Source organism: Ciconia boyciana, chromosome 8 (genome assembly GCF_034638445.1).
Source record: "Ciconia boyciana chromosome 8, ASM3463844v1, whole genome shotgun sequence".
NCBI lineage: Eukaryota > Metazoa > Chordata > Aves > Ciconiiformes > Ciconiidae > Ciconia > Ciconia boyciana.
Window position 1 is genome coordinate 21,984,155 of NC_132941.1, and position 20,883 is coordinate 22,005,037.

The 20,883-nt window shown below is 53.9% G+C and overlaps 1 protein-coding gene across 5 annotated transcripts in view; it reads right to left on the reverse strand.

Moving 5' to 3' along the window:
- LINGO1 (leucine rich repeat and Ig domain containing 1) overlaps positions 1-20,883 on the reverse strand; it is a 166,641-nt gene that overhangs the window by 125,158 nt on the left and 20,600 nt on the right. The window contains exon 1 of one of the 5 annotated variants that reach the window (XM_072870636.1): positions 12,856-12,873. The exons of the other annotated variants lie outside the window; for them this stretch is intronic. The gene's annotated coding sequence lies outside the window, so the exon portion shown is untranslated. Of the gene's footprint in view, positions 1-12,855; positions 12,874-20,883 lie in introns of those variants that run through there. 5 annotated transcript variants of the gene reach the window in all.

Below are 20,883 nucleotides of genomic sequence, written 5' to 3' on the forward strand. Positions count from 1 at the left end.
CCTGAAAGCACCGAGAAAGCCGGGCTGGGCTGAGCTTCGCCGCAGCGGCAGTGCTGGCGAAAGTCTGGCTGCTCTGGGCTAGGTTCAGGCCAAACAAGAGCTTCCTCATGCCGCCCAAGAAGTGAAAGCAGGCAGGCTCTGCCACTGCACGCAAGCTTCCTTGGGAGCTCGGGAGGGATCAGTTGACCAAGCCCCACAGGCAGCGATGCCCCAGCCCAACACACGGCGAGGGGCGTCTGCAGGAGCCAAACAGGACCATCTTGAGATCACAGTGGGATACCAAACACTTCTCCGGCTGATCACCCGAGTCCAGCCATCCACTTCTTTCCTCGGGAGATGCCACCCTGCAACGCTCTCTCTTCCCACCCTCCCACAGGGACACTCACTTTTTCCAGCTGAGCTGAGGAACAAACAAGTCATCACCCACTCCAAGTAGGTGGGTTGGCAACGGCCAAGGAAAAGATGCTTTCTGTTTGGCGACAGTCCATGGAGCTAACTCAGCAAAGCCAGATGATAGGCAGTGAAGCCACCCTTTCCAATAATAGCACTGCGCGGCATGCAGATCACTCTTGCTCAAGAGACCTCCAAGAGCTTAGTGCGAACTTCATAATACCCCTGTTTCCAGCACACAGGAATGCTGCTTGCAAAGCTAATCATTTTCTAGTGCGTCTTCATTAGCCTTTAAACACTCTGCTTCTGGCCTCCTGCGTCTCCACAACTGCTGGAGGCCCCGGGCAAGATCCTGCTCTTGTGCACAGCGGTGTAAATGTGTTTATCCACAGCTGAAAGCAAGTTGCTGGATGTTACACCGGTGACCGAGCATGCTCTCGGATGCTCGCTGGCACATCGCTCCCTTCGCCTCCAAGGTGACAACGAGCCGGCAAGACCCCCCAGCCCACCTTGCCGATATAACCTGGGTCTGACACAGTTCCTCCTCCACAAACCCAGTTTGTAGCTCCAGCAGCCTGCAGAGGTCTGTAGCTCTCGAGGTCTGCAGAAATCCCTTCTCTCCTGAGCTCACACAAGACATTTCAACTGCCAAGCCTTGAAATAAGACGCTGCACCTTTCCCCTGCACCTCCCTTCATGCCACGGACCAAGAGGCAAACACTCTGAAATACGCCTTAATCCTCGCTCACAGAAGAATCTCTTTCCAGAGTAGAAAAATTATTTTATTATAGGAAAAGTCCAACTAGGGACCATGCTGAAAGCCCTTCCCAAGCCACGTGCAAATAACCACACATTAACAGCCAGCAAACCCCTCTCATCAGCAGGCAGCAGAGTAGGGCAGAGCAATGCAGGCTTCAACTGGAAACACCAACTCTGCCCAAGGCATGGCCAGACCGGTCTCTCCATGTGCCTGGAGCCCCCCATAGTCCTCTCTGCTCCCCAGCATCTGCTAGTGGGGTCTCTTCACGTTTTACCCCACTCTGGGTCCATTTGCGGGGGCAGCTCTCCCCCAGCCCGGCCCTGGGAGCCCATGCTCCTCTGTACCCATGTGGGAGCATCAAAAACCTCTCCAGGTTTCAACACAGAGTCCCACAAGTGTTTTAGCTTGGCTGAACCAGCTTTTTCCCAGGAAAGCAAGTTTTGATGGACATTTTCCAGCCAGCTGGAAAGGAGCACGGCACCTGCCAGCACTTGCACTGCTTGGGTGTTCCCCGGGGGTCTGGACCAGGCCTGGCACAAGTGTAAACCAGCACCTACCCTGGCTGGGAGGTGACCGGCTGCAAACCTGGCAGTTCAGCCTTACAAAGCCGTGCCGAGGAAGATGTGGAGTTTCCATACTCTGTAGCTCCCAGCACAGGAACAGCCCTGCCGCATCTCTCATTTGGGATGTAACGCAGCAGGGAGACACGACGGCCCTGAGCGAGCCCAGCTCTCCCACTGCCACTGAGTTGGATGCGGGGCTGATTAGAGGGATTAAAAACCAGATCAGCAGCTGGCGGCAGGAGGGATGTGCAGGCAGGGGCCAGGCTCGCCAGCCTGCGGGACGCCATGGGGGGATCTTGAAAGGCAAGGAAGATCTGAGCGGGCGCATCGCTGCCCGGCTCCCTCTCTAACGAGGGACAGGAGCAACACGTGGTTAGCAAAGAGCTCCCAGATGAAAGCAGCTCCATCCCCAGGATCTTGTTATTATTTCACAGATGCTTCTCTCATACCTTTTCTTTATTGTTATTTTTCTAAGGTCTCTCTTTGCTCTAGATAAACGGTGCCTCTGTGGCTGCAGGCAGCGGCGGCAGGGTAGGCAAGGCAGCTCCCAGGGGCTGCAGCCCCAGCTGCCCGCAGCCCTGGCAGGGCCAGATGCTGCCTGAACACATGTACTCCACCTCTGGGGATGCTCAAATGTACCAAGCAGCAGGGTCTGGCAGCAAATACCTCGCACGGGACCTCAGCCCACCTCCTCAGCCCCTTCCGCTCCTCACTGGCAGGACGGGCTTTGCAATGGCTGGCTTCTCTGGGAATTGCTAAGAAATCCCAGCATGAAAAGCACCAGCGAAGAGTGAACTGTCATGACCCAGCCTTTACCTCTGCCTCTGGGCACGATTGCCATAAGACAATTTGAAATCCCGGCTGAGGAGATCCTGCCCAGCCTGCCCCAAATCTGGCAGGGAAAAAAAATCCTTCCTCCTTGAAAAGCTTAAACTGCTAAATGGCAGCCAGCCACAGCTCTTCCTTTCTTTGCGAAGCAGCCCTGACCGGGACAGCCTCAGCCAGGGTTGCAGGGCAGAGGGACCATACAGGGATGGGTTGACCTCCTGCTGTGAACCGGGGCACCCAGCTTGGCCCTTGGCCTCTCCCAAACCCCAGCTGAGCTTTTGTGGGGTTAGCACAACAGCAGGGCAACAAGGGAAGGCAGCAAGGGGGAAAGGGAAAGGATTAAAAATAGATTCCAGTTTTGTTTCAACTATTGTAAAATAAAAGGTCCTGCAGCAACCATCGCTGAACCAAAAAGCACGCCTGTGTCTTGGGCCACGAGGCATCTGAAGAGCAGATGTATTTTTCATTAAAAGACTCGTTAATATTGCAGGTTCCTGCTGCGGACCTGCTTTCCTTGCTCTGGCTGATTGCTGGGGAGCCACTTCTCCCCTCTCCCTTACCCAGCAGAGAGGGGCTTCACTTCCCCAGCCCTGAGCATCCCCTTCTGCACACCATGTCCCTGCCTCGGTGTCCCCAGGAGCATCTCCGTCCCCCATTGCCATCTCCCTGCACGCCCTCGGCACTGCTATTGGAGGGCAGCGAGAAAGCCCCAAGTCCAGCGCAGCCACTCCAGACGGGGTGAGCGATATCGTGCCATCAACCTTGCGAGTGAAGGTCAATAAGAAACACATTATCTGGCATTTAATAAAAAGAAAGATGAGTGCGCTCCCAACTTCACAAGCCCAATGGTAAAGGGAACTCATTTCCCCCTAACGAGAGATGACTACACTTCGGTAACTCAAACTTTCTCATTTATCACCTTTGCATCGCCTCTGTCTGCCTCATCGCTGTCAGGCCATGATAATATATGAAGAACATTCATTTATTCCCCAACTTCCCACTCAGTAAAGATACATGGTGCTGTGGAAATGGATTCACCCTGACAGCCGACTCCCAGCACAATAAGGCTAATTCAGACATGCCGTTGAGCCAAACCCTTCTTTCTCCTCTCTCCTCCTTTTATTTTATTTTAAAGCCAGCAGGTGCTGGGCTCAGCAATTAGAAGCAACAAGCGGCTGCAGGCAGAACATCGCGGGTTCGGGTGAAGGCTACGCCCCTCCTGCCTGCTCCTCTGCCCGCGATACCCGGCTGGAACTGCTCCCCTTGTGTACCTGCCCCGGGTGCTGGCACCCAGGGGGGGCTGCACTGGAGCACCCAGTCCCACCAGTACCTGCTCGCAGCATTTTGGGGCTCCACAAAGCGGCACAAGAGCCACCGACATGCGGGGGCATCTCTGCAGCAGGGTCTCAACACAGGCGATAGCCTCTCTTGGTCCCCCCCGTGTTGGCTTTGCCATCCCTCATGTTTCCCAAATATGCTGTATTTTATTGAAATCGTATGCAAAATGCTGCCTCTGTCTCCCACGCAGCTGTTGATTTTGCAGCAGGGCTCTGTTTGTTCGAGATTTGCTCTTGCAAGGAGGGGAGGAAGGAGTGGCAGGCGGCTCTGCGAGGGGGTACACAGCCAGATCGTGCCATTTTTTAAAAATTAAAGGAACTGGAATTAATTAATTCTTAATTAATTAAGAGGGACTTCAATGTTGAGAGATGCAGAGTGCAGAGAAGAAAAAAAAGGCAAAAATCCCTGGTTGTCGGACACGTTTCTTCTGGTAGAAAAGCTTTTCAGGAGATTAAAAAAATCACATTCAGATGATTTTGGAAGAAGGCAGTGAGAAGGAGGCAGAGCTGGCTGCAGCCCGGCAGGGCAGCCGGAGCGGTGCCGCTCCCCATGGGTGCTGCGGGGGTGCAGCCCCCAGCCTGCCGGCTTGGTCCTCCCGCCCAGCCTGTCCGTCATGGGAAGGACATTGCCTGTGATCAAGGGAGCGGCACCGGAGCAAGCTGCCTGCAAAAGTCCCCAGGGCTTGCCAGCTTGCTGGGAGAGGAAGTATCAAACCTGTCTGGAAATCAAACAGCAGAATCGGAACAGAGGGAAGAAAAGAAAGAAACAACGGGAAAATGAAACCTAAGCTGACACCCTTTGTAATTGAAAACATCCAATATGGAGAATCCTCACCCCCAGTGCGGGTCGCTCGGGGAACAACACACTTTCTCATCACCCCTCGAGGCTGCAGTGGCGTGCGATGGAAATCCAAAGTGACTCTGACCCCGGAGCAGCTTCCCCAGCCACCGCCGGCCATCAGAGAGGGCCTGAGACAATGATGGCCACCGCTCTGCGGCTGCAGGTTTCTGGTGACAAGCTCCGAGGTGTGCAGATGCAGCGTGCATAATTAAAAAGCCCATTTGCTGGGGACATGAAGGACATTGAGCTCCTGCTGGGAGGAGTGGTGCAGGCAGTCCCTGGGCTTTCCCACCGGCAGCAGCGGCGAGGTGAACAACTCCTTGCGTAAAAAGACCCCCAGTGCTGGAAGAAATCTTCCCCGCAGGTACCAAAAAAGCCCTGATGGAGCCCAAACCTCAGTTTCAGCCTTATGACGCTGTCCCCTCCAGCCCTTTGGAGCCCCGGCACGCTTCGCCACCCGGCTGGTGGTGACAAAGACCCAGGAAACCTCGGAGTTAGCCCAGAGCAGCCACCAACTACAAATGGATGAAAAGCAGACCAAAAAAACCTGAGGATGCAGATTTCATGACTCGTTAATACCTCATTTGAAAGCATTATATTATCCTGAACATTAATGGAAGTCATATAGAAAAAAATAATAATAACAGGTGTTAAAATTGGAAACGGGATGCTGTTTCTCTGCTCATTGTTGCAGTGATCTCTTGCTGATCTCCAAGTTGAAGCCATACTTTAAAAATATTCACATGCGCACATCAGGTGCTGTGGAAGCAGGACCTCCAGCAATTCGCACTTCCATCAATTAAAAATCCATATAGGAATCGAGAATCACAGGCAGCAGAAAGCATTTGCAGTCTGGCTGGAAAGGCCAAGGCAGGTAGAAACAGAAAGCAAGGAAGGAGGGGAGCAGGCGCAGGATGGATGCTTGTGTCCCCGGAGGCTCTCCCACCCCAGTCTGACCAGTTTGGGGCAGGGTCCTCCAGAGCAGAGCAATGTGGTGTCCCTGGAGCACACCGGGCACAAACAGGGACCTCCCAAAGGCTTCCCAAGCCCACAAAGGAAAAGGATGGGAGCTTTTATGTATGACATGGGATTTTCCACCCTGACCTGCCAGTGGCACGCACCCAGAGGGTTCACTGCTGGGCTGGACCAGAGCTCAAGAAGCTGGCTGCAAGGGAGGGGATCGCAGCCATTGTCCCCAAGCCATTGCCATGGCTCCATCTCCACGTGCCCACAGCCACCGCTGCGGCGTGGGTGAGGATGGAGGACGCACTGCGGGCATCCACGGGAGCTGGTGCCTCGTCCTCCCTACCCAGCTCCGTCCCAGGCAAGACAGTGGAATTAAGTGCAAGTTATAATTAAGACTGGATGTTTGAAGAGAAACATAATCTCCGTTCCGTGGGATTCGCCGGCACAACAGTAATTAACGTCTCATTAACATTCGCCTAATTAAGCAGTTTATGAAAGTGGATAGATTTGCATACTGCTCCACTTCAGCTTCAGTGCATCCAGCTATATCCAAGCACCAGAGTTAACCCTTCCAGGACACTCCCAACCCTCCACAAGACTTTCCAGCCTCTCCCTGCGAGGCCACAAGCTGCCGCGGCTGCACATCTCACTGCATGGTGCTACCCAAACCTGGGTAAAACATCTCCTCTCCCTCGCCTCTTTTCCAGACAAACCCATCCGAAGCCCTTCAAACATTGGTCATCTATTTTTAAAGCCCTCAGCTGGTTGCTTTCCCCCAGATTCTCAACACGTTCATCAGAGAAGCAAAAAAGACTTGTAAGAGTTTCTGAAGATGGGGAGAAATGTCTCCTAAAACATTTCATGCTATACTCATTTCCAAATGTTCTTTAATGTTTAAAAACAATGACTTCAAGATTAAAGAGACACTCCAAATTCCAAACACCAGCATAAAAGCGGGATGCAACAAGATGTCTCAGCAGCTTCCAAAAAAGTTTTGACATAGGGACTATGTTCCCTCTCTTTTAGAATCTTCCCCTTGTTGGGAGGAAAGGAAAACCAGCAAAAGCAGTGACAACCCCCAGGCCCCCAGCTGATGTACCGTCCCTCTTGGGGGGTCCAGGTCCAGCAGGGACCTGGACCACCTTTCCTGGGCGGATCCTGGAGCAGCGAGGGATGCATAACGCAGCCCATCAAATAAGACGCATCCCACATGCAGGCTGTTAGCGATAAGTCACTTGAAGTGCTGGACATAACATTTTCCGCTGTTAATACCGGCTTTCTCTTCTGGTGTTGGATTAGTAAAGCCGCTGCATCCATCATGCGCTTAGAAAGACCATGGGCAAACTTGCCTCCCCCTCGGCATCTCCTCGGGGGGGGGAAACGAGCTCTCTAGTTAGTGGTTAATGCTTAGAGTCAAGATGCAACTTTGCAGCAAATACAGTAGGAGAGAAAAATTCATGACACAGCCTTTCATTGAAAATCAATAAAGCCCAGACCTGCCTGTGATATACACACTCAATTTATTCCCCGCCTGGCTTGCTGTACCTTCACCACCAGCCCTCTCAGATCAGTCCAGGTCCTCGCTGGAGGATACAGTGCCCCTGCCCACCTCTCCCCTCTGGGTCATGGCACCGATGCCACCAGAGCCACATTAGCATGGGATTGTCAACTCGCTGAGCCTGGCAGTCCCAGGCTGGGGGCTATTCCCAGCCCCCAGGGACCCAGGTGCCCCCACGGCTGCGATCCAGTGCCCACAGGGCTCCCTGCCCGCAGCATCCCTCCCACAGCGTGGCCGGGAGTGGGAGCCCAGCCGTACCATCACATGGCAAAGGCAATTTCAAAGTTTTCTTCCATCTCACAACAGGTGCCTACAGCTATAGCAAAGTGCCTCGCTGGGCTCCACCGGGGAAACGTTCCTGATTTGCACTTGAAACACCTCTGCCTTGAAAGCACATCTTAATTTTCCACTTGCTCCAGCAGTCACAGAACCTTCCTGGAAGTGGTGATGGACCGAGCCATCCTCCTGAGGCAAGGTGGGGCATCCTCCAGCCCCACCTGAGCCCAACCAATGGACCCTCATCACTCATCCTGTCCTGCTCCTCCTTCCCCTTCAAGGGGGACTTTGAGAGCCCCACAAGGCACCCAAAATCACTACAGATTTAGATGTTAAACTCTGCCTTTAACCTGTTTTTTCCTCCCCCCCCAAATCTCCCTGCTGATGCAGAAAACACTCCTGAAGCGGGGGGCTGGCCCTGCGCTTTGCCCACCCCCAGCTAGCGGGAGACCCCGAAATGCTGGGAAGCCAGAGGAGCGGCTGCTCCCTCATGACACTGGAGTTGCATCCCTTGGACATCTCTCCTGCAGCCAAATACGCCCCAACGCCGGGGTGAGGGGCTGACACCAACCCAGCCCTGGAGCGGCTGCCTTTGGCGGGGGGCAGGCTGCCCCTGGCTGCAAGTGGAGCAGCCCGGGGGGATCTGGGGAGAGGTGGGTGCCCAGCTGTTCTGGGGTGAAGCAGGTGGTGGTCTGGGGGCTTCGCCTTCGCACCGGGCTCTGCAGCACAGCCTGACCTACTTTCTCTGGCAGCACAGCCATGCCAGCCGCAGCAGTGGTGTGGGGTTTCTTGTCCCCTCTACCCCATACAGATGTCTTCTTATAAACCCACAGCGAGACCACAGCAGGGCTGGCCAGGGCCCCCTCCCTGCCACCTTGCAGCATTGGCTGTCCCCTCCGTTGCCTCCAGCCAGGCTTGCTGCCTTTGAACAGGCACCCTCCTTTCCCTACTCTTCCCCGAAAAATTCACGGCACATCTCAGCCAAGAGGAGGATTTATCGATCGTCTTATCTGTGTCTAATCCCAGCCGGAGTGCCGCGATAAACGACACTGACTAAATAAAATGCCTTCCTGCAAGGTCTCTGTGTTGAGAGCAGCTGGCTACTAGTGGGGTGCAAAGGGGGAGCAGCCCCCCAGGGACCCCAGACCCACCTGTGCAGGGAAGAGCAGCCCACGATGGCAAAGGCATTTAAGCGAGGATTAACGCACTGTGCTGCGAATACCCATCCAAAGCTGAGGGCAGGGGTGGGGGGGACAAACCAAACCCAAACCACTCCATCTAATCGATGGTAAGCAGTTTAAACACTGTTTCTCTGCAGTTCAGGGAGCCCTAATTCCAGGCATGACCTGAATCTCTTTAAAGAGAGAAGGGGGGTGGGGGGGGGCAGGCAGGCAAGGATGGGGGAGAGCCAGAAATGCTGGGGATGCTAATTTGTCCCCGTTCTCTCTTTGCAGAACAGCATCTGGGAGCAAAAGCACCTGCTACAGTGAAGGGACCCCCACGGAGCAGAGATCCGATGGTGTGTGCTCACAGAAATCCCTCTCTGTTAGCCAGCCCAGACTGAAAACGCTCAATGCAAGAGCAGGCAGGATGACGGATGCTGCCATCTTTGCGAGAAGAGCCTGGGGTGTAGCAGGCAGAGCACCAGGCCACCTCCTCAGCACTGACAAGCCAGCAAAGCGCGCTCCAGCCCACCACGATGCGAGGAAGGGAGCAGGGGAGGCATGAGCAAGCGCAGCCCAAATGCAGCACGGCCGTATCCAGGTCAGCTGGCAAGCCTGACAGGAAGAGCGGGCTCAGGCTATAAAAAGCATGGGCGAGATGCTGGAAGCCTCCTAGAATGGCAAGGAAGAGGCCGGGGTGGCCCTGCCGTCTAAGTGAGGGGTGCCAGGGTGGCAATAGGCTGCAGAGGACGGCACCGGCCACGCGGGACCATGGGCAAGCGCCCTTCTCCCTGGGATTTCCAAAGTAATGATCCGTAAGACAGCACTGACTAAGAGTTACTGCTGGTTTTCCAAAAGGAGATGGAGTGTGGAGGAAGGGGGACTGAGATTGCCGACAGGGCAGGGCTGGCAGCAGGAGAGATGCAGTTTGGCACCCACAGTCCTGTGCCGAGGAAGAGGAATTGCCATCCCCTGCACCTCGCTGTTGTGTGGCACCAAGCAGCAGTGGTCCTTCAGCAGGGAGGTGCCGTGGGGAGCACCAGCCAGGACCCCAACTCTCTGCAGGAGCAGACATCCTGGGTGCACTGGAATGGGGATGAGGCCACCGACCCGACGAGCCTGTCATCCCTGTGAGCCTATTCCTGGACAATGTGCATGCATGTGGCCAAGAGCCTTTCCTTTAGCTCAGCATGGCCCCAAACCCACTACAGCCAACGGAGAGAGCCAGGGCTGCACTGGGCTTTGATCCCAAGCTGTTCCCACCCCGCTGCCCTCCTGTCACCTCATGCCACAATGTCCCCACCGCTCTCCCAAGGAGAATCACAGATCTGCCCCCAACACCTCCTTGGATACCTGAACTTTGCCAGACCCCATGCCAAGCACTGCAGAGCAAAGTGTTAATGGGGGGAAAAAGGCTGGGATGGCCGGTGTCCCCCTTGCCGGCCAATGGGACCCGTGTGGAAAGCTGTCGCTGCAGCCCCCCCGGCCCCAACTTCAGTAGAGCCTGGCAGGGCACACAGGGAGCTGTCAGGCCCCATCATGACTCACAGAGTCACTTCTCCCTTCAAGACAGAAAAAAAATAATTAAAAAAAAAAAAAATCAGACAAGCAGTTGAAAAACTGGAGATAAACAGAGGGGAGAAGAGGCAGCTAACGAGGTCCCTGGTCCCAGCGCAAGGTGTGAGGAGAGCACAGATGCTGCTCTGGCCAGCAGCGATCCCACCCGCCGGGCACAAGGAGCACACAAGGGATGGTGCTGCCCGGCACAGCCCCAGCACGGCCTTGGCACAGCCGGCAGGGACCCACAGGGCAGCCCCCAGGAGCTGTCCCCAGGGCGGCGGAGCAGCCAGCCCCGGGGCCAGGACCCCCGGCAGCCCTTAGGCAGCATCCACACGGTCACACTAGCAAATGGATGGCAGGCTACCCTGACCCATGGAAACCTGACCGTGCTGCAGTGAGCAGACCGGGAATTGCTCCCAGATTATTTTTTCTCCCCCCTCTCTAAAACACACATGAGCTTAGCAATGCTCAGCTGGGGAGGAAGCCAGAACCCCCAGCCTGACCCCCTGCAGCCCCCCGGCTCGCCCCACAGCTGAGCCACCCCCTGCCCCAAGGACTGAAAAAGGAGAAAAGCCAAAAAACCTTGATTCTTACAGTTAAAATCAAATGCGTCACTTCGGTAACAAATTGGCCTGCCTGACTGGCGGAAATAGCTCTGTTAAAATATATACCTTTTTTTTTTTGGTTGCCTTTCCCAAACGAGTTCAAGAATGGGGAGGTTTCAAAGTCCCTGTGGACGGCGAGTCTTTCTGCTCCCTTCCCTGCACCCAGCAAGGTAATTATCTGCCAGGAGCCTGGCTGCGCGATGGCTGGTTACATTGCTAATTAGCAGGAATGAGCCAGTCCCCCAGCGCACCCTGGGTGGTCCCCATCCCTCTCTGCCTTCAATCCTCCTCCTCACCCTGGGGCGCACAGCAGAAGAGCATCTTGTGTTTAGCACTGCAGCTGGGAGGTCTTGTCCTCCTCCCTTGGATGCCAGAGGTGCAAATGTACCCCTGCCCACCCAAGGGATGAGGGACAGAGGACAGAAGGATCCCAGAAACTTATCCATTGCCAAGAGGTGGCTCCTTGCCATGAGGCTACCTGGGGGATGAGGACATGGTGGAGAGCTCTACTTCTGCTGGTAGCAAGAGACTTACAAAGTTAATAAATTAGAGTCTGCTTCAGCCTCTTCTGAGAGGGATGCTTATGATGTGGAGGCTTCCCAAGAAGTCTCCTCTTCACAAAGGGAAAGGAAAGAATTCCTGAGCTTGGAGACATTTAGCTCACAGGAGAAGCAGGGCTGCTATCCACACCTGGGCTTCTCTCCTTTTTGCTCCTCACAAGCTTCCCCATCTCCTCACCGCCAGCTGCTGCTACCAGGCAAAAGTCACGTTTAAATAAGCCACCTGCTTTGTTTGCAGAAGGGCACAGCACAAGATGCCCAGACGCCAGGGTGACTGTCTGCTGAGCAGCATAGAAGGCAACCACAGGGGAGCGCCGGGAAGATGCCCCTCTTGCACGTGATGCACCGGGAGGAGCATCGCCTGGTGCCTGGCCCAGCAGACATGTGCTTTGCAAGATAGGAGGGAGCTGTTGGAGCCCAGACACCCCTACGAGGATGGCTTAGGGCTGCCAGGACGTCACTCAGTTGTCCTCCTCACTAGCAGCAGGAATAGGATCTTGATGGAGCATGCAGATGGATGCACTCTCCATCCTTGGATCTCAGAGTGCAGACCAGCTCGGGAAGCTGAGGAACTCAGAGGACAGCTCAGGCTCTCCAGATTTACACCCATCCCTTCCTAACGCTCCAGCACAAGACCTCCGAGGCCCCATGTCACCAGGAGCAGGGACCTTGGATCTCAAGGGAACAGCAACAGCAAGAACTGCGGCTATTCTCAGCACTTAAGCTGGGCACCCAGCACAGAAAGCCTCCCAACCTTCACAGCCTGAAGCTACTTATCCAAAGCTCTACCAGGACTCAGAGAAGAAGCCCCAGATCATCACTCCAGGGGCTCCAAGACTTCACTGGACCATACACACAAGCTGTCTTCTGTCCTCCATCCCCCAGAGGTTCCCCTCTCCAGCTCTATGTCCCACCCTGCCCCAGGGAGCCCAGGGTAGGGCTGAAATAGCTCTCAGCCAGCTGGTGCAAGCCCAGGGCTTGCACGTTCTCAAAATCAACCCCTGCCCACTGCCTGCTTGCTTCAGCTCCCCCAGCAGTCGCAGAAGGGGATGACGCTGGTCCTGCATACCAGGGCGGCCCTCAGCCTTGCAGCCCCATGGAAAGATGTTGGTGGGGCACCTCCTGCCATTAACGGGCAGGATCCAGGGCAGCCCATGAGAGCACCCAAGGTGGAACAAGTACAGGGCTCATTCCAACCTCCCCATCACTGTAAGGAAGACAGCTCTGCCCCCCACTACCCCCCCTCTTCCTGCATGGCACTGGAGCCCCCAAAGGTAGGGAGCTGCTCAGAGGCTGCACCACCCCGGCTGGATGGGAGGAACAGGCACTCACCCGGACACCGTTCCTGGATAACTCAAGCTCCTCTTCCCATTCCCCCCACTCAGCCAAGAGCAAGACCAGCCTGCAAGCAGCTGCAAGGCAAGCCAGCGACCGCTGCTCCACGCTCACCTGTGCTCTGCCCCTCCGGAGAGCGGCTTGGAGCTGCTCAGCCTTTGCAACAAACTCCCCTCCGCAGCAAGATATCAGCCTGTGGGTGCTGCTTGCCCCTTCCACGCGCTGGCTGCTCTGCCTGCTTTTGGGATTTTTTCCTTCTTTCCCGCCCCCCCCGGAGCGTTTTGAATGTGCAGATGCCCCAGCTTCTTAAAATTCAGCCTGGGGGCGTGGGAAGTGTTTTGGAACATGCCCAAGCTGTCTGCTCCATGCGTGCGCGCTGCTAAAAACGATCCACCTACAGCCCCCATCTCCTGCACCGCTTGTCAGCGCCGCCGTGCCTTTCCAAAGATAAGCAAGCTTACACATGCAGCCAGGGATCAAAGCACCGGGAGCAATCCCATTGGGGCGGGGGGAGAAACTTCTCTGCTCGGAGTCACCAGGCAAACTTTTCATGTAGCAGCGGTGAACGAACAGCGTACCAGATGGACAGCCCTGGGAACGATGCCCTTGAGCCAGCACTGCCTCCATCCCCTCCGCATTACAGCGAGGAAAGAGCATCACTGCTGCACAGGTAGAAAACAGCTGCAGAAAACCAATTTACTTGCTATCAAAGGATGCAGCAGCAGGGCTGGGAGGTGAACGCAGCCCCCCTCTTTATAATGAGGGTGTCGCAGCGATGGGCTGTGCTATAAACACATGTTTAGGATACCCAGCTCGGCAGCCCTGCCTGACAGCTGAGCATCCACGTGGTAGCATGGTCCAAGGGAGCATAACACGTCTCCTCCCAAGTAACTCCCAAGTGCTTTACCGACAAATAAACGAGCTACAGAGATTTAACAACTTAACCTGTAAAACACTGCCAGCGAAGCCCAGCCTGTCTAAGACACTGGCAAGCAGCTCTCGGTGGGGCACCCAACCAAGGTAACAGAGCAACACCAACTTACACCAGTTCAGTATCTGGCCCCAGCAGCCACCATGTTAAAAAAAAAAGGAATATAAACCACTGAGGCTGAGATCTGGTCAGGAGAGCCAGGCTGAGCCCTCCTGCCATGTGCAGGGTGTATGATGAAGGCTCCAGGTCCCCAAGGGACGAGGACAGCAGGGCCATCTCCAGCCCAACAGCCTGGCTCTGGATTCACAACACAAGCTGTTCAAAATCAGTGACAAGGTTGCTTTTCCCTTTGCTTTTAAATCCCTCCAGCAATCTGGCCTTCAAGTGCTCATCAATCCATTCAGGGCAGTGTCTCCTCCTCCCCCCCCCCCCCCCCCAGCATCACTTCTCTGCAAATTTGAGTGAAATTGATATTTTCCTATCAGAAACATGAAATTTCAAACACACAGAACATTGGATTTGAAAGCTGACTTTTGTTGGGAAGGCGCCTGTCTCTTTGTTCACAAAAGGGCTCATTTTTCCTGGAAAAGGGCCCAGATTTTGAGTGAAAGATCAATAACATGCAGAAAACTGGTCCTTTTATTTAATTTTGCCACGATACCAAAAAGAAAAGAAAGAAACCAATGCTGAGACTGAATGACTTCAAAATATTTTGCATTTGTTTACCCCATTGCGACGCTGGAGCATCTATTCAAAGGAGCTCAATGGGAAGGATGCAGCCTTTGGGGCTCCCTTAGAGCATCCCCCATCACCTGCTGGTACCCCACTGGGGACAGCATCCCCAGCACTGCTCCAGCCCAACCCCAGCCCTTTCTGGGGGAATTATTAGAGATTTAACCGCTGCCTCCTCTGCCCTGCCTTGGATGGAGGCCAAGGAGCTCCCCCACCGAAACGCTCGAGGATGACCCCCTGCCCCCGCTAATTACAGGGAAGGGGGAATCAAACGTTTATTTCAATTACAGCCTGGGTGGGGGGAAGAAAGAAAAAAAAACCCACCACAAAAACACAGCATTCAAGATGCTGTGCAACAGTCATGACATGCTGCATCCTCCCCGATCCATATGGGGGAAAACTAACACTTTGGCAAATTTATGAAGATGTGTGAAAGTGATTATATTCCTGAAAATATCTCAAGTGGAACGGCCTACCTGGCATATTTTGTTAGTCATGAAACACGCTCCCTCCACCGACTGTAGTTTGTGGCTTCCCATCTGCTTAAATACTTTAAATACTGAAACTTTCTTTTTTTTTTTAAGCCGAAATAGCATGCCGGCAGCAGCAGCATACTGCTGACTCAGGGGCGCGGGACGGGGACGTGCTCGCCACCAGCAAAGGGATGCAGAAGATGCCACGCCAAGAGGGCAAGCGAGCAGAGGATTCACCCCGTGGGTGATAAATCCTGCCTCTGCCCAAGAAATGCAAGAGGTCGGCTTGTATTAATGGAACTAAGAGCGTCCAGCAAGAGAGCTCCAAGTGCAAACCAAAAGAAGAATATTTTGGGTCAAGTGTGGGTGTGAAAGGGAAAAGGTTAAAGGGAAGAAATGGCTCTGGTTTGCTATTTTCATTTCATTTTGCCAGAAATAAAAGGCAACAGGTGTACAGCTTACAAGTCCCCACTGCCGAGCCCAGCTTTTAGCGAGATATGGGGTTTATGGGCACTTGGTTCAGGACAGCCACCACCCTGGCCCCCCTGATTCCTGCTTTCACAGGGAGCAATGCCCCTTTCATCCCAGGGCAGCTGGGGAGAAGGCTCCAAGACACCAGGGCTCACTAAACCCCGAGACAGCGCTGGCATCCTCCCGGAGGGACGCAGCTGCCCCTCCCCTGCCCTCTCCTGCTCTTTAGTTAATAGCTTCTATTTTAAACCCCTGGCTGGAGTCACTCTGACCGCAGTGGCGGGAGGTGGAGTGGGCATGCACAGGGATGCAGCTGGAGCTCAGCACCATGGCAGCACACCGGGAGGAGCAGGCAAGCCCCAGTGAAGGCAGCTGTCTGTGCACGTGGGGCTTTGGCAGTGGGTGCAAAGGAAACCCAGCCAGGACTCCCTAACTCAAAGGAGATGGCCAAGGCGGAGCCGCAGCAACAGAGAAACATCCCCCAAACAGCTCAAAACATTCCCACCAGGCTTCCCTGGAGGTGCCCTTAGATGTGCTCGAGCATCCTGCACCCCGGGAAAACTCTGGGTATAGACACCAAGCAAGCATTTAACCATGAAGGGATAATTTTTAGTTGTTTAAGCAGTTACCTACTGGTTGCACAAGGCAATGGCAATTGTGTCCCACAAAGTGACAGTGCATAGTACTCATAGCGTAACTACAGTGTAATTGCTCTTAGCCTGATTATGGAGAATGATCAAACTAGATGGGAGCATCTCGGACGAATCGCCTCCTCCCTGGGGCATGTGGGCTGTGCTATAGAAACCTCAGCTATAGATACACAAAGTAAAGCAGAGACCAGTAGAATATGATGAACGTTTTCCCAAATGGCAGTGCAAAGCTGAATATTAGGTGATTTATGGCGGATTCCCTCCAAGTAGAAATCTCTCCTACCATGGTGGTGGTTTTTTTACAGGTCATTTGGCTTTTGATTTGCTGAATGGCTTTGTGCTGTTTTCCCTTGCAGGATGGGGCCTCATCATTCGTATTTTCTTACAGGTTTTTTTTTCTCCTAGGAGAAAACCATCTTTCCTCCTGTTCTCCGTGAGCCTCATTCTGCATCCCCAGCTGGTGTGCATGAGTATTGGAGTTACTCCCACTTTCCAGGGGGATAAATCATGTTGGAGGCAGGGGCTTTTGTTCAAGGTCCAATACCTGGAGGAGGAGTTTCTCCTTCCAAATGGAGATAGTCCCCAGGAGAAATAATCCCACTGGAAATAATCCAGTGCAAAGAGGGTTGATTGCATCTTTTTAAAGGCTCTTTCTTACTGACAATTGATGAGTTCATAGCTACCAATATCCATTAGAGGGTTTATTTTATTTCTTGTTAGAAAATAAAATAAAAAGGCAGAGCCTGAGAAGAGTAAAATCAGCCACAGAGACTGAAGACTGACAGCAGCTGCCTGGCAGACAGTGAGTGAAAATGCTCTGACAAGATGAAATGTTTTTTCTTTCATTGAAATCACTTGCTTTCCGAATGACTAATACGCAGCTATCGCACCATGGATATTTCCAGAGTGATGAGATGTTTTTAAAATATCTCACCGTGCCTCAAAATATCTCACTCTGGCTCAATAGATCATCCAAAACACCACCCACGGAAATCATAAATAAATAGATACTATATTGCTGTTAAAGAGCAGACTGGCCAGGGCCAGGGCAGCATCCTTCATCAGCAAGTAAACGAGGCCGCTGAACTCCTCACCTCGGTGCATGGCTCCTGCAGCGAGGTTTTTTAGAGATGGAGACACAAACCTTTGCAAGCAGAGTCGGACACTGTCTTTCTCCCCAGCACCTTTGCAGATCTGTCCCATACAGATTAGCTCCTCGATGTTGCAGATCTCTCCTTGCATGAGCAAACTGGATGTGAGAGCTGCAGTGGACTCCATGGTACCAAACACCGGCACCATGGTACCAGCAAACACCAGCACCATGGTACCAGCAAACACCGGCACAGCTGCCCCCAAGAAGGTGGCTGATGGGCTCTGGCCCAAAGGGCACCCTTGGAAATCCACGTACCCCCTTGGGCACCCCCCTTGCCTATGCAACAGCTTCAGACCTCAAGCAGCCGGACCCAGAAATGCTCCATCCTACTCCCTGCCCCTAAAAATCCAGTGATGCTGCCGAGTCCCCTCTGCACATTGCTCCCCCATCACCAGGCGAAGAGGGTGGGGAAAGGACACCCACACCCCAGGAACAGCCGGCATTCGGGTGACGCGCCGGTGGGGGTGCCAGCCCCACAGCCCCCGCATCACCTCACCCTGGCCCCCTGGCAGGGGGTCCCAGCCCGGCATGCAGCACCCCGCTTCAGAGCCAGAAAACTCCTGCCCTCACACAAAGGCTCAGAGGAATTGCAATGGAGCGATTGCGAAGATGCCCGCAGGCAGCTGATTTTTTTACACATTTCAATGCACTCAGTCCAGGCTCGGGGAGAAAAAAAGCAGGAAAATGGCAACAAGAAGGCACGAAGCGAGGGGACCCATGGGCTGACTAGCCTTGCCTGTGCTCCAGCCCCGCTGGGGGGGAGAGCGCTTGTGCCAGACCCCCGTGCAGTTCTCCTCCCTGCAGGGAAGGGAGCTGAGTCCCAGCCCAGGCCCAGATCTGGGTGCAAGGACAACTCCACTTAGTAGCACAAGCAAAACTCCCAGAGAGCCCAAGTGCAGATGTACTTTAAAAGCCCCCTGACTCCTGATGCCCCCACCTGAGAGCCAGCCAAGCCCAGCTGTGACACCCCAAACTGCAGCCAGCTCCAGTCCAGCCCAGGGCTGCTTCCACCGCACCAGCTCGCTCTGCAGGAGCTGCATCTGCTTTTTCTCTTCCCTGGGAATCAGGCAACACTTTTTGTTTTGCTGATTGAAGGAAAAGAGAGCAAATCGTTTTGAGGAACTGAAAATGCTCCTTTGCTTTTCTCAGCAAGATAAAAAAAAAAAATGTTCAGGTCACCCAGGCTGTGTTGTTCCCAAGTTGTTTCCTCTTTAAAGGCATTTACCGAAGTACGTTTTGAAACTTTTGGAGATGAAGCAGCTTTTCAGAACAGCCGAGTCAAAATATATCCCTTGGAAACCACAGACAGCCTGATGCTTGCCATCTTTTTTTCAAAAGGGCTGAAACTACATGTCCAACACAGCAGGAATTGGTGGTTTCCCCACATTTGGGAAAGGAAAACACCTTGCCCATAGAAATTCAATCCTGCTGCTGACGGACATGGGGAGCCCAGCATCAGGATGCTGCAGCGATGGGCCACTGACACCCAACATCCCTCGCAGAGCTCTGCCAGCCCAGCCAGCCCTAGTCCTTCCCGGCAACTTCTGCTTGGCTTTTCCCTCCAATTCCCTTTCTTCCCGTCGGGAACAGGCAGCACTGGGGGGGCTGGAGAGAGATGACAGAGATGCTGCAAGGGCTGGAGAGAGAAAGCCAAGGCCCTGCATTTCAAATGAAGATAGCTCCAACATCTGTCCTCAGCCAGAAATGTATTCACCCGCACAGACACACTCATCAGATGAGGCTCTAAAATATTTACTGCCCAAATATCAATTCTCATAAAGCGAGGCAGCCATTTGGGCTCGGGGAGGGGGAAGGAGACGGGGCGGGTTGTCAATAATGTCATAACCATGGGCAATTTTATGTATCTCTGGAAATGGCCAAGGAACACGCAGTTTGACAGATGTGCAAATGGGTAACGCAGGCTTCCTAGTTATGAGCATGAGGATGTCAAGAGGAATAGATGAGCAGTAATTCAAAGTATATTGGGCTTAGAGAAGTACACGGGCATCGTAATGAATACGGGATTGGCACCACAGGGGAGGGAGGGCTGGAGAAGGAGGAGGCGGCACGCTGGTCAGGGAACGCAGCCCCTGCCAATGCCACGGAGTGGCTGCAGGGACAGGAGACCCAGCGGGTATTTGATGGGCAGAGCCACGCTGCTGTGGGGTGTTATTGCACCAAGGGATGTGTCCGCCTGCCTGTGGCTTCCCCAGGCTGGACCGACCTCGAGGCTAACTTCTCCTTCTTCGTCCTTCCCAACTGCATCTCTACACAAGCCTCTCCCACCATGGTGCCGCCTTTCCTTTCCCATGCTGGGAAACGCAAAGGTTTTGGCCAAATACCTGCATTTTTCACCAAGAACAGTCAAGAAAACCTCACCAAGAAACCAAATTAAGTTTCAAGTTTAGGCTCAGCAGAACGACTACTGTTTTTTTGCTTCCAGCTCCAAACTAAAAGCCACCCCCCAACACCACAGGAGGGGCCGCCGCCACCCCCAGCACCGCCTCCGGGCACAGGCACTGCTCACACCTATGACTAGTGCCTCGCCCGGCACTTCCCCACCCCGGCTGTTTTAAAAAAGCAGCATCGCACAGACGCACGCTACACCTCCAGCCGCACGCTGATGCCTCCTGCGCACGCTCCCGCCCTGGGCCCACGGATCCCAGCGGCATGGAGGACCACAGAGGCTGGCCGGCTTCCAGCACAAAGCCAAGGTGTTGGAAATAAAAAAAAAAAAATTAAATAGAAATGAACGATGCGGGGACATGCTTCTCCTCGGGTGTTTGCTTTGCCAGAGGAGTGCTGCAGCACGTTGCAAGGGAGAGCATCAGCTGGTCCCAGCCAACCTCACTTAGCGAGCCCAGGACAGCATGCACAGACATCTCCGCTCTGCTCTTTTTTCCCCAAGATTCACCTCCTTCAGCATTTCTGGTGGTGAAATTCCCACTCCCCCACCTCCTGTGGTGCTTTTCAAAAGGATACAGTCATCGGCTGCGGTGGTAGAGCCAAGCACACCCTTCCTCCCTCTCAAGTCCCCCCTGCAGTTCCCGCAGAGAAGTTCATCATTTTTCCACACCCCGGTGCTTTCGGGGGGGTTGGGGAATTACTCACGAAGGCAAGCAGGCACCCTGCGCACCAGAAATCCCCACAAAAGTGATTTTTCCTGTGGAAAAATCCATGAATTGCTGTAAAAGTCAGTCTGGCTTGAACCGAGACACACTACTCACCATTGTTTATTTAAAAGAATTAATCAGCAATCCTTTTCCTGGCTGATTTTATGAAATATGACTTATTCCAGCCATTCACTAATAAGTTATTGCAACTTCCAGCTGCAAACTTCCCCTGCATGTGCTCTGGGAGCTTTCCCCATGGCTCATGGAGTGCCATAGGGTTTCGTTAGGTCAAATGACCGATGACTGAATAATCTTGAATCTTAAGGAAATATTTCCTACAAGTCTCAGACCTCCGATTTTCACTCCCAGGAGACACTTCTGGCACTGTCTGTTCCTGCAGACGTGTTGCTTGGTGAATAATCCTGCCAGAGCCAGGGAGCCCCAGGGTGTTGCAGCTCTGGGCAAGGGGTGACACCGCAAGGACGAAGGGGCACAGGCAGAACAGGAGCCCGACACAGCACATCTCCTCCGCCTTCCTTAAAAAACACTCGCAGCCACCACCCCAACCAAGCCACGCACAGGCAGGTGCCACGAAGGGCAGGCAGGAGGGAAGGGGCAG